Source organism: Dasypus novemcinctus, chromosome 8 (assembly GCF_030445035.2).
Source record: "Dasypus novemcinctus isolate mDasNov1 chromosome 8, mDasNov1.1.hap2, whole genome shotgun sequence".
In the NCBI taxonomy this organism is placed as follows: domain Eukaryota; kingdom Metazoa; phylum Chordata; class Mammalia; order Cingulata; family Dasypodidae; genus Dasypus; species Dasypus novemcinctus.
This window is the reverse complement of record NC_080680.1, coordinates 119,545,918-119,559,252: the sequence shown is the minus strand read 5'-3', so window position 1 is coordinate 119,559,252 and position 13,335 is coordinate 119,545,918. Positions and strand designations below refer to the sequence as shown.

Here is a 13,335-nt window from a genome sequence, read left to right as displayed (position 1 = left end):
ATTCATGAGAGAAACCAGTCTGTCTCCCTGAGGCTTCAAATAGCCTCAGTAAATATATATAAAATTAATCTTGTTGCTTTTCCAAAATTCTGCTAATTTCAAAGTAAAATATAAAGTTCTAAAACAAAATGGTGCTAAGGCATTGAGAACATTTTGGTTATTACAGTCCATTAAGTAAGAAGGAAAATTCTTGTGGTAAACTGCATGGTCATAGTGCAAATTAAGAAGAGTTTCAAGAGTCTTTGAAATGTTTGCAGTCACACTTGTTTTGTAAAGATTAGAAGTTTAAAGTAATTAAAGTTATGTTTTTGTCTCAAACTATTTATATCTGCCTATTTGCTCAAATTGTTGTGGTTAAATATGCAGTTATATAAGTAATATGTATTTCTGGACCCCTAATTAATTAAGCTAAACAGTATATAAAATAATGCAAATTATAAGTAATATCAATGAGTTGTGTTTGTGTCTCTTTGTGTCTGCCCATTTTAAAAAAATGGTCAATGTATGTCTTCATACATCAGGATAATATCAAATTAACAAATAAAAATTCTTAAAAGAGGTCTATTCAAATTGTTAAAAATTAAATATGCAGTTATATTTATAAATATTCTTAAAGCCCAAATTAAACTAAGCAGGATGAAAAAGTCATAGAAATCTGATTATGGAAACAATTGGGAAAGGGCCTCCTCTTTGCAAGAGCTTTTAAGGCAAGACTAGGTGTGGTAGATTAAACCTATCTACTAGGCTAGGGAATTAAGAATCAGTTTGCCTGGTAATTTCCCAGTTTAAACCTTTGTCAGCCATAAATTGAAAAAAAAACACACAAAGATTAGGTTAATTTTCACATAAGAAAAATGTTGATGTAACCCGGCGGCCTGCTGCCTCAGTCTCCCACTCCCGGGTTGGACAGCAGTGGAGGAGACCAGTTTAGGCCAGTCCTATGGGCAGTGGAAGGATGCCCAAGAAGGAGCTAACTAAGTCGGTGCCATTTCAGCACTAAATTCTATTCCTTATTTGAAAAAGGGGGGAGCAGGTAAAAACTAAAATGGTTGGAATGTGATAGAGGAAGCAGTTAAATCAAACTTTTGCGTGGGAAAGTTAAATCTCAGATAAGCTGTAACTTCTGAAGTATCCAATCTATGGAAAAACAGGAAGAGCTTGCATGCTAGGCTTAGGGGTATAAATTGTGTCATTTTTCTTTGTTCGTGGCACCAGCCATATCTGGCTCTGCACCCCTTCTTGCAAGATTGAGAATAAATTATTTTCTTCTCCACAATCTGGTGAGCCTTAATTCTTCCAGAAGATTTCTTTCCAACGAAATAAAGGTAATTAGTGGCTCTATTAACAAATTTCAGTAAGTAAAGGAAAGTCCATAAAAACTACGGAGAGATCTTTCCTGGGTTATGATTTTTTAAAAAATTAAGTAATTGTGTAATGTATTTTAAAACCTGGTAGTCAGTACGCATGTGTTTTAAAACCTGGTAGTCGGTATGCTTTTAATTTAATAATTTTCATAACTTAAAGAAAAGAAGTTTTTAGCTTCCTGTAAGGGAAAAAGAGAACATTCCTTGCATAAACTATTATGGTTTCAATTTTATTTAACTTGAGTGTAATCTCCCATAGTTAATTTATAAACTAAATTAACATTATATGTACAAAATCTTTACAGTAATGAAAATTGTAAGTTCACATGGTGAAATTAGGCTAAAGGAAAAAGATTGCAGATATGCTCTCTTAAATAAAGAGTAAATTTCTTTCATTGGTAATTGTAATTTAGTAAGTTTATTTAAACATGAGGTGGCTAGTCAATGTGGTTATAGTCAATTATAAAGAGTTTGTAAAACATCTTCCAAACTGAAAATGTTTAAATAGTTCTAGTTGTAGAAGTCATTGTTAACTAAAGAAACTTAGATTGGTATTGGTAGCAGAAACAACTTCATGATCATGATAATAAACCTGTCTGAAGGCCACTGCAAAATACACATTTAAGTAAATGGTAATAAAAAGTTGTCTTGATTCTATTGGAAATATTCTGTTTTCATTCTATAAATGAAAAATAATATTTTTCCTCTATTACTAAAGTAAAGTACCTACTGTTATCTTCATAGTAAAATTGTGTAAGTAAATAGTCATTTGATATATGTATTGCGTTAAGTTGTTTAAAATATATATAAAACAAGGAATAAACTTTAACATTGTCAAACTCTTGTGCATTCAAACCAGGCCTTGTATACATTACAGGTGGCCTCTCCATGTGAGTTATTGGCTAGGCTGGTCACTGACCCCTCAATTAAAAATATGTGCTATATCAGTCTCTGGTTCTGCTCCTGAAGTTGATGGAAACTATATTGCAGTTTCAAGCTTCAAGCCAATAATGACTCGGTACAGCCAAGTGTACAATGGATATCGCCTCCAGACTGGCACTGTTCCATGGTGCCAGAGAGCACTATGCACCAGGCTAGTAGAATACTGGAAAATCTCTCTAAGATGAAGGATGCTGCAACTTGCTCACTGCGTTGAAGAACATGCTAAGTGGAGCCATGATACCAGGATACTGTAAGTAAAACTTAAACGCAATTGGCATTATGGCCTGCTCTCATGGAGAGATAACATGTAAAGTATTACAAACCTGAAACTCAAAACTAATAATTGCAACTCTGAATCCTTATGCATTAAGTAATACATTAGTTAATATTAAGTGCTGTACTTTTATCCTGTACTAAATATATGCCTAATAATTGTAATGTTATCTTTTCTATTTTGGATCAAGTGCAGAAGTATATTAGACATGTTAAATTCCTGGTAAAATCATTTTCTAAACAGTTAATAACATGTCTATAGAATAAGGTGGCAGTCTCAGCCAGTCTCAGTTAACTTCTATATTCTGCTGTACTCTGCTGTGTAGCAAAAGTGAGGCTTGCTTGCTGATGGTGAGTCACCTATTGAACAAGTCAAAATTGCTAGAAATTGTACAATGAAAACCAAGGTGTAAAAATCTTTATTCTGTAGTTCTGATCACTCCCACAGGGGAAGACTAAGAGTATTTCCAAATTAGTGTTCTAATCCTGAGTGAAGCCAGTTGCCCAAGGAGTGCCAGTTCACCAGGAGCATCTGACAGAGCGAATGAGTGTCAATCATTGAACAGCTTGGAACGTGTCTTCAGACAAAGCTAAGTGTCTGTTGCAATTTCTCTCTAAAGATGGATAACTTAAAAAAGAATATATATGCTGTTCCCACCAGCTTTTAAGGAGTGCCATATTTATAGGCACCTAACCTTGTCTACCTCTGTAATCCAATGTGTCCTCTTTTAAAAACAGGTATTCCAAATTTTTAATTAAGTTTGTTTCTTTCAGAGTGAACATCTTATTAACCATATGAAAACTTCATCCAACTTCGTACAGAATGCCAGATCCATCTTCCTCCAGTTAGAATAAATTAAAGAGTTTTTACACATTATTAGCAATGACTACAGCCCATGGCCAGCAGGAAGCAGTTACAGAAAAGAGATCGTCTCCCTTCAGCACCCCTTTTAAATTAAAGGTGTAAACTCTTTTAAATAAAAGTAATAGATGGATCTGGAACCTGACTGGAAATCCACGTGAGTGCCAGTGGCAGCAGAATAACTGCGGGAGGCCCCTGCCCAAGATTCTGCTGTCCAGAATGAAAAGTTCTAAACTTCTAAAAACAGTCCTGGATGCTGTACTAAAGACTGATAAATAATCAATCAAGACAAGAAACAGCCATCCACCTCATAGCTCCAACAATAATTATGCCAAAGCTTAGCAAGTTAAACTTTGGCAGAAAGGGGGGAATGATGTGGGCTATGGGTGGAGGGCTCTTTGTCTCTTCAGAGATAACTAAGTTGTTTGACTTGTGGGTGTGGAACGGTGGGGGGCTGCAGTCCTGCCCTTGGGGACTGGCAGAGGCTCCAGTCCCAGGAAACTGGAAATGTTTAACAATGCGGGGGCTATAAACTTTAAGTATTTAGGGGAAATGCAAAAACCAAATGTGCTAAAGGCTTATCTAGAATGTCTGGAGTCTATGCTAAAAGCTTACCTAAGATGTGGAAGATATATGCTAATTGAAGCCTATTAAGAACTGAAACAAAGGGACCATTTGGCCTTTCCTGTCTGTATAAAAGACGTTTGAAAATCTTGTTCAGGGCTCGGGATTCAAACTGAAAGCTCCCGAGTCTGGCCGGCCGTCAATAAACCATTTTTCCTTCTCAAAATCATTGCTGAGTCCTGGCCTCTCTATACTCAAATAATTGAACTTCTCTTAAATTCCACAACAATGGTACTGCAAACTTTAACCTTCTCAAGGCTGTGTACTCCCTTCCTGTGATAACATCAGCAAACACCTGTTTGTGCTTTCATGTAATTCGTGCAGAAACTCTGTTCTTATATCCTATGGAATGTCATTGTTCTGAAACCCCTTATATCACCCCTGATTTTCTCATCTCTTTGCAGAATGCTATCTTCCTTCTTCAACCAGCCTCCATGGAAGAGCTTCTCCAATTTGTAAGTCCCAGTAAAGCTCATGTCTAACTATTTTCCTGGTGCGTTCTTTGGTCTTGTGGATGCCCTGTCTTATGTTCTTCAAGAGTTGGGATGGAACAAATCCTTACTGATCTCAAAAATTCTAAGTATTATGATTACTCATCATGTGTCTGATTGGTTTCAAGACTTGGTTTCCATAGATAAGAAGTTTGAGGAAGAGCAGGCATGAGAAAACTTAGACAATGCTTATGACATTTTACCAAAGAAGGTGGGGGTGTGGATGGAGAGCCCAATCATCTCAAAGCACTGTGGAAGTGTTATTTGGTTGCTTAAGAAGAGTGTTCAGAGGCAAGAGTGAGTTGAAAGTTAACTGGTTTATGTATCAAACTTTGTTTGGCCTCCAGGTAACCAAGAGCCTGTGCAGAGGGACAAATGGAGCTGACACACTCTCTGATCCAGTCTCAGTGTTTTGTTTGTTTGTTCATTTTGTTTTCAAAATAGAGGGTTTTGGAATCACTAGAACAGTGGTTCAGATAGATAAACCCTTGGGAAGCTTTTGCTTTGTGTCATGCTGCTGGGTCAGGCTTTGTATTATTAATGTAAAAAGGATGGTAAACATTGAGACACTAAGAGTTTAATGCTGTAGATAGGTTCAGAGATCATTTTCTGGCAATATGAGCAGGACAATGTAGAAGGAGATTCTAGATTTGATAAGGATTGAACAGAGGGCAACTTGGCTTTCTCTGTAAATCAAGGAATTAGCTAGAGGAGATACAGTAGTTTCCTATTGCTGCTGTAACAAACACAAACTTAGTGGCTTGAACAATATGAGTAATAATTCATAGTTCTTGAGATTAAAGCTTTGACATGGAGCTCACCAGACTAAAAGCAAGGTTTCAGCAGGGCTGCCTTCCTTTCTGGATGCTCTGCATAGGATCCATTCCCTGACTTTTCCAGCTTGTAGAGCCCACCCACATTTCTTGACTCATGGCCTTCAAGTCAGCAACTTCGGGTTGAGTCCTTTTCCCATTATATCACTCTGATTCTACATTTCAGCCTCCCCTTTCCACTTCAATGATTCATGTGAGGAGATTGGGCCCACTAGATAATACCAGATCATCTTCATATCTCAATGACTTGCACATGTGTAAAGTCCCTTTTGCCATGTGTGGCAGCATATTCTCAGGATGACTAGGTTGTGGACATCACTGTGGATCATTATTTTGCCTACCACAGGAAACATAAGCTCGGCTGAATTTCACAGCATTGGAGAGCTAACCAGGCCAGTAATGGGGTGAAAGGGGATCCAGGTAAAGGGAACAGAATTTGAAAGCCATCTGTGGTGGTCTGAGGCTTAGGGATAATCCACTCTTATAGGTGTGAACCTATTGTAGGTGGGAACTTTTGATTAGGCTACTTCAGTACGGCATGATGCAGTGTGGGTTTTAATCCTCTTACTGGAGTCCTTTATCAGTGGGATGAACATATAGAGAGACACAGAGAGAAAAGCCCCAGAAGCTGAGAGAAAAAGCCAGAGGATTTTAGAAGCTGAGGCAATGAAACCTGGAAGAGAAGGCAGAGACCAGCAGATGCTGCCATGTGCCTTCCCATGTGACAGAGGAGTCCAGGATTGCCTGCAGCTGTTCCTCAGGGTGAAAGCATCACCTGATGATGCCTTAGTTTGGACCTTTACTCAGCCTTGAAACTGTAAGCTTGCAACCTAAAAAGTCCCCATTGGAAAAGCCACCCCATTTCTGGTATACTGCATTCCAGCAGCCTAGCAAACTAAAACGCCATTCTAGTTTGGGCAGAGAACTTCAAATAGGCAGGGACTTGGACAGTGATGACTAGAAGTCAAGGTTGTCTTCTGAACACATTGGACTAATGATAAGAAGTACAAGTAAACATTTATTTAATGTGTATAATATCCTAATGCTATGTATTATGTTCTAGGTTTTATTCTATTCATTTTACATGTTTCAACCTCTTAAATTCCCCCAACAAGCTTATAAGAAAGGAAGTATTTATATGCCTTTTACAAGTAAAGAAAAAAGGCACAAATAGTAACTTGACCAAGGTCATGAAGAAAAATGTCCAGGGTTTGATTTCAGGAAGTTTGGTTCCAGGGTTTATTCTCTTGACCATGCCATCAGTCATGATTAGGGCGTCCGTCCACCACATGGGAGGTCTATTGTTCAAACCCCAGGCCTCCTTGACCGGTGTGGCGCTGGCCCATGTGCAGTGCTGATGCAAGGAGTGCCCTGCCACGCAGGGGTATCCTCCGTGTAGGGGAGCCTCACGGGTAAGGAATGCACCTCGTAAGGAGAGCCGCCCAGCGCGAAAGAAAGTGCAGCAGCCCAGGAATGGTGCCACACACACGGAGAGCTGACACAAGATGACGCAACAACAATAACAAAAAGAAACACAGATTCCCGTGCCACTGACAACAACAGAAGTGGACAAAGACGACGCAGCAAATAGACACAGAACAGACAACCGGGGTGGGGGGGAAAGGGGAGAGAAATAAATAAATAAATAAAATCTAAAAAAAAAAAGAGACGTATCACAAAGAATTGGTTTATATGAATGTGGGGCTGGCTACGCAAGTCTGAAAGTTAGAGCAAACCATCAGGAAGGGCAGGCTGGAACTCTGGGGCATTGGCTGCAGCTGCTGTCCACACTCTGCTTTTCCAGGGATGTCTCTGCTCTGCTTTTAAGGCATTCCAACTGATTAAATCAGGCCCATCCACCTTATCTAAGTATATATATCTTATATATTTAGGGTAATGTCTTTACTTAAATTCAATTGATTGTGGACTTTAACCTCATCTACAAAGTACCTTTGCAGCAACATCTAGATTCATGTTTTAGGGAAAAACTATAGCCCAGTTATTTGACACATCAAAAGACCACAGTGACCATTATACTATATTCCCTGTTCTGATCAATCAAATCTACATAAATATTTACATTGGAATGAAAATACCAAAGAAAAAGAGCTAAGCACATTGTCTTATCTCATTTTGTTTCAATTAAATATAGAATTTGATGCACTTTCAAATGAGTTACAAATCAAGGAATGTTGGTATATTAAAAATAGTGTAAAATCTGATATTAGTAAAGGATTAGCTTTGATGGATCAGGCTTTGCCCCTGTAGCAAAAATCAACCAAAGAACTATCCATCCAACCAAATAAATGCTTAAACAGTCTGCATCATGGGAAAACACATGATAAAATTTTCAGTGCAGCATATTCTGTATCAGATAGTGTATTCAATGGATTATATAATATATATATACAATAATAGATAAAAATATGAAATAAAATATAGCATAGCATATTTTCAATGTAATATATTTGATATTAAGTCCAGTATAACAATATAAATTTAGGCCTAACTTCATCTCTTACCTTCCCAAAAAGAAACTGGGAAATTCCCAAAGCAAATAATCCTGAAAATAAAAAATCAAGCCAAAAAGCGAGAAAGGCAACAATGTACTCATAATACAGTGACATTATTTCCCCTCCTCACTATTTTTAATGTCACAAATTGGGCTGAGGAGAACATTTTGATGAAGGAGTAAAGGTGTCTCAAACTTACATGAAAAACTTCTAGAATTTCTTTGGCAAACCACTTGGGATGAAGTGTTTTGAGGTGTTTTGGGTTCCATTGCACATATCTCTTGCTGTATTTTGATTGCAAGTAATAGAAGACTATTCTGGAAAACTTAAGCAGATGGGAACTTATTGAAAGGATCTAGAGAAATTCAGAAACTGAACCTCAGGAAGGATTTGAATCAAAATAGTTCAAGGACTGTGAGGAGCAGAAACCAATGAACAAGCTCTCCAGTCAATCCCCTAACTAAGATATTGTTTTGCCATCCTAATGTCCACTTATTTCTTCTTTAAAGTCCCTGCTCACATTGTACTGAAATCTTCTATTCACATCTTTGCCTTTTGACTGAATCATATCCATCCCACCACGTCTGTTTGAGTGTTACAGATTGCACAGACCGAGCAGGTTTTAACACAATATCATTTAATAGCTCAGAGTTCTTCAGGTCAGAATTTGAGGCATTATGTGATTAGATTCTGTGCTCAGGGTGTCAAAGACTAAAATGAAGATGTCAGCAGGGCTGAGGTGTAATATGGAAACTCTGGGAAGTATCCACTTCCAAGTTTATTCAGATGGCTGGCAGAATTCAGTTCCTTTCAGTTGTAGGATATAGGAGCCATTTCTTTGCTGCTTGTCAGCCAAGGATCTTTCTCATCTCTTAGGGGCTACCCTCAATCCTTGCCATGTTTCCCCTTCAATCTTCAGACCAGCAATGGTGACTCTTCTTCATGTCAAACTCTTTCCCTTGTGTTAAATTCCTCCCTTACTTTGAATATATCTCTTCAAGGGAAGCTCAGTTGTTTTTAAGAGAGTACTGATTAGATCAGGCCCACCAAAGATAATCGTCCTTTCAGCTGTCTTGGGACCTTGATTACATCTTCACAATCCTTTTAAATTCTACCTACCACTTTGCTCTACATTGTTTAAGCTTCACATTCCAAAGATAGTTGTTGGACTTAGCCTGGGTCACAGGTTCACCTTTTGGTTAAGGGAAATTGGGGCACCTTGGTTAATGTGTCCACCAGACTGATTGCAATGGAGGGCATAATATCCTTACAGAATATTGATGTTTTTCCATCAAACAAATGAAGCAGAAGGAAAAGAACAAATGTCTCTCCAGGACTCCTGGGGTTTTTGAGACTTCTCTCTTTGTGTAAAGAGATTGAAAAAATTCATTCTCTAAGGCAGGAAAGAAAAGAGGTTCTGTTTCCAAAAGAAAGAGGAGTCCCATTCCTTAATAATGCATATAGCATCTCCTTCATTTTCTCTCCTAGGTGAGAAAGTGAGATGACTGAAACATACAGTAGGAGAAGGAAATGCCCAACAGAAACACAGCAAAGTTATAGAGGTTTGGTGTTTCTGTAGAAGTATATAGGAAGATTTCTTCAGTGAGATGAATGCAGAAAGGGGTTATCAGGCTAAGCAGAATTTTAAAAATGCAACATGTGAAAAATACATTCAGCCAGTGTTACTGAAATGCTCCCTGGAGAAAGGAATATTCATTCTAGTTGGTAAAAGTGGGCACGCACGGACATGAAGTCTGAACAATCTTAATTTAGAACATTCTTTAAAATATATGTGACTATTTCACTTTCATCTTTGTGCTGCTTGAGCAATAACAAAGCACAGTTCTGGAGTGCTCTTAAGGCAGTCCTAGCTAATGAGGTTCAAAGATTTTTAAGATTCCTAAATGACAATGGAAATACTGAAGCCATCCACCTAAGGCCTGATTCTTCGAAATTGCTGCCCCTGTTATTTCTAATTCTATACTAATTCCTAATTTTAAGTATTAGGCTGCTTTTCTATTCTCCCTCTCTGGTTAAATAATCAGCCATTTGGAAAAGGAGTATCTGTATTGAGTTTATTAAAGAAAAATGGGCACAAGAGCCTTTGAAGGATCCTATAATGGAAGACTATAATGTCTCCCTTTTGGTGCTAAATAACTTAGAAACATGCACAAGTAAAGAAATGAGTTCACATTTAGGTAGATTTAATTCACTATAATTCCATCAACCTTTAAATTAAATAACAACACTATCCAATCTTGTATAATGACAGAAAATCTATGTGAAAATAAGTTGGAGATTGAAGTAAATTAGTCAGTATTGACTAATAAGTTGGAGATTGAAGTAAATTAGTCTGAAGATATGCCTGATATATCAGGAACTGAACCTCTACAATTTATTTTATTGTACCTTCATAAGAACTGTTTCACTGAATGAAATATATACCTTTAAATAGTTTGTTTTAACTTATTATATCAGCTCTGATATGCAAAGAGCTTGGAAGTTATTGTTCCAAGTGACCAAAAAAAAAAAAAAAAAAAAGGCAATACAAACTGAAAATCTGAAAATCAATGATTTTTCACTTGGACCCATCAAAAACCTTAAAGGCAGTGCTTGCTTCGGCAGCACATATACTAAAATTAGAATACAGAGAAGATTAGCATGGCCCCTGTGCAAGGATGACACACAAATTCATAAAGTGTTCCATATAAACAATAACAACAAAAACAACAAAACAACTTAAGGGTACAGGGTAAAATGCCTCTCCAAACTCTGGAGAGACAGGCAAATACGGAGAATCACAGCTATCTGCTTACCTAGAGTAGAAGCTGCTGGAATCAGAATGTTTAAATGGGAATTTTGATGAATTGTGGAGGGATGAGTTTGGACTAGTTTGAGAGTGAGAAGCTCCTGGGAACCACAGTCTTCCTCTCAGGGGAACCCCCACACTCCCCTCTCCCCTTCCGCCCCCCCCCCCCCCCCCCCCCCCCGGGCTACTATCAGGTTCCAGGTTCTTAGAGTGAAGATCTGGGAATGACCCCCTCCTCTTGGCTCTGGCAGGTGGGGAGTAGGGAAGGGAGTACCTCTGTGAAATACTCACAGAACTGTCTCCTTAACAACGTCCTATTTTCCAAGAGAAAGAACTTCACCAGACTGCAATTCTAAAACTTGATCCCATCTGGGTTAAAATTCTTCCCTACTCCAGCCCTTTCCAGCCTTTCTGTCTCACTTACAGGATGATATGGGAAGAAACCAGTCATCAGGATCTAGGGGTTCACTTGGGAATGTTGCAGTCTGGAAGGTAGTAGAGAACAGGGTGGGTGTGGGGAGTACACCACTAGAAGAAGGAAAGAAGCACTTTGAAGGCCACAGTCCCAAGACACAGCCCAATAAAAGACTGAGATTTACTAGAAGCCATAGAACCTTCTCCCAAACAAAGATTTGAAACACTGTATGTCTTAGTTTCCTAGCTCCTAAAAACAAATACCATATAATGAATTGGCTCCAAGAGTGGGGATTATTAGCTCACAGTTTTGAGGCATCAGCAAGGCGATGTTTTCTCCCCAAAGACTCTTCTGGGGCTGGCTTCCAAAGATCCTTGGTCCTTGGCTTTTCTGCCCCATGATGATGTGCATGATGGTGTTTTTTCCTTTCTCCTCTGGGTTCCCTTGACTTATGGCTTCTTCCTGTGGCTTTTTCTCTGTGCTTGATTTTCATTCTGCATATAAAGGGCTCTCAATCTGAATTAAAACCCAACAAGATTCAGTTGTGCACATCTTATGTGAAATAATATCCTCAAGGTATCCTATTTATATTGGGTCCATACCTACCAGGATGGAGACCAATATGTAAGAACATATCAAAACTGGGATATAATTTAACCCACCACACTGTAACCAAAAAAAAAAATTTCCACATCTAAATTCTGTTATCTTGTTAGCACTGGTAATATAAAATCTCTTTAATAAGAATACCAACTTCTGGTTTCATCTTTGACATATAAAGAGCTTAGAGTTTGTCACACCCTTAAAAGAAGATAAATCTGGTTAAACTGAAATCTATAACTTGTTTTGGACCCAGCAGAAAATTACCACCCCTGAATCTTGAGACACTGTTGTCACATACAGATTAGACACAGTTCAGATCTGCTTACCAGGATCAGAGGTGGCTGGAACAATAAACTGGTAAGAACACTTAAATGGTAATTCATCATCTCTGATGAATTCCTGGAAGTTGGCTGTGAACTAGTATGAAAGTGAGAGAGTCCTGGGAGCTTTGGTCTTAGGCAGCTCCCCATAATCTTTGGGGATTCACTTCTAGGAACACTGCCAGGTTCACACTGCAAAGATTCCAGAAAGAGTCCTTCCTTACCTTTGTCAGGAGAAGGGGAATAATAATCATTGTGAACTACACCTGGAGATGTCTCCATAGCAAATGCCTGTTTTCCAAGGGGAAAGACTTTACCAGAGTCTTATCCCATCTGGGCTAAGAAAATTCCACCCATTCCAGCTACTTACATATTTCCTACCTCACATAAGAGAAAAATAGTTAACAATGGTCAGGGATTCAAGAAAGTATATTGGGAGTACTACAACTAGGAAAAGAAATAGAGGGCTGGGCATAAAAGGAAAAAAAATGATACAACTGGAGAAAAACTTGTGAAAGACAAGGCACTGGTCCATTTAAAGGCAGATTAATCAGAAAACCACAGAATGCACCCATTCCCTACCATACCCACAGTGAATTACCATCGAAATTGCTGAAAGGTACAAACACTGCATGATGAGGTGTACTTAAAGAAGCCCAAAGTCCTGAGGAAAGAAAAACAATACTAGAGGAATTTAAAGTCTCTGGAACCTATAGCTATCACAAAATTAAAAACAGTCTAGCTCCTAGGCAGATCAACATAAATCCTTATACTAATGGTTTGACACAGTTATTATACAACTTGTCTGACTTTCAAGAAAAAATTTGCTATGCTTGCCAAAAGATAAGAAAAATGCAACTCTGATTTTGAAGAGACAAAGAATAGTCAGAATCAGATTCAGGTATAATTCAAATATTGGAATTGGATCTGGAACTTAAAATTGTTATGACTGATATGTTAAAGGTGCTAATGGAAAAAATATGCAACATAAAAGAAAAGATGGGTAGTGCAAGCATAGAACACCTAAAAGGAAAAAAAGGAAGAAAAGTTAGAACTTAGAACAACTGTAACACAAATAAAGACTGTAATCTATGGGCACATTCATAGACTGAAACAGTTGAAGAAAGAATAAGCAAGCTTGACACAGGACATAAAGAATCCCCAATTTTAAAAGCAAAGAGAAAAAAAAAAAAAGAATGAAAAAGCAAAACAAAACAGAACTAACATCCAAGAATTGTAGGACAATATCAAAAGATTTAACATGAGTGTAATGGGAATATTAGGAG

General features: G+C 38.0%; 1 non-coding gene across 1 annotated transcript; it reads left to right on the top strand.

The window, feature by feature from the left end:
- Positions 1-10,511: 10,511 nt before the first annotated feature.
- LOC111767305 (U6 spliceosomal RNA) lies at positions 10,512-10,615 on the top strand. The gene has a single exon (XR_002799157.1). It is a non-coding gene; the product is annotated as a U6 spliceosomal RNA (small nuclear RNA).
- The last annotated feature ends 2,720 nt before the right edge of the window (positions 10,616-13,335 follow it).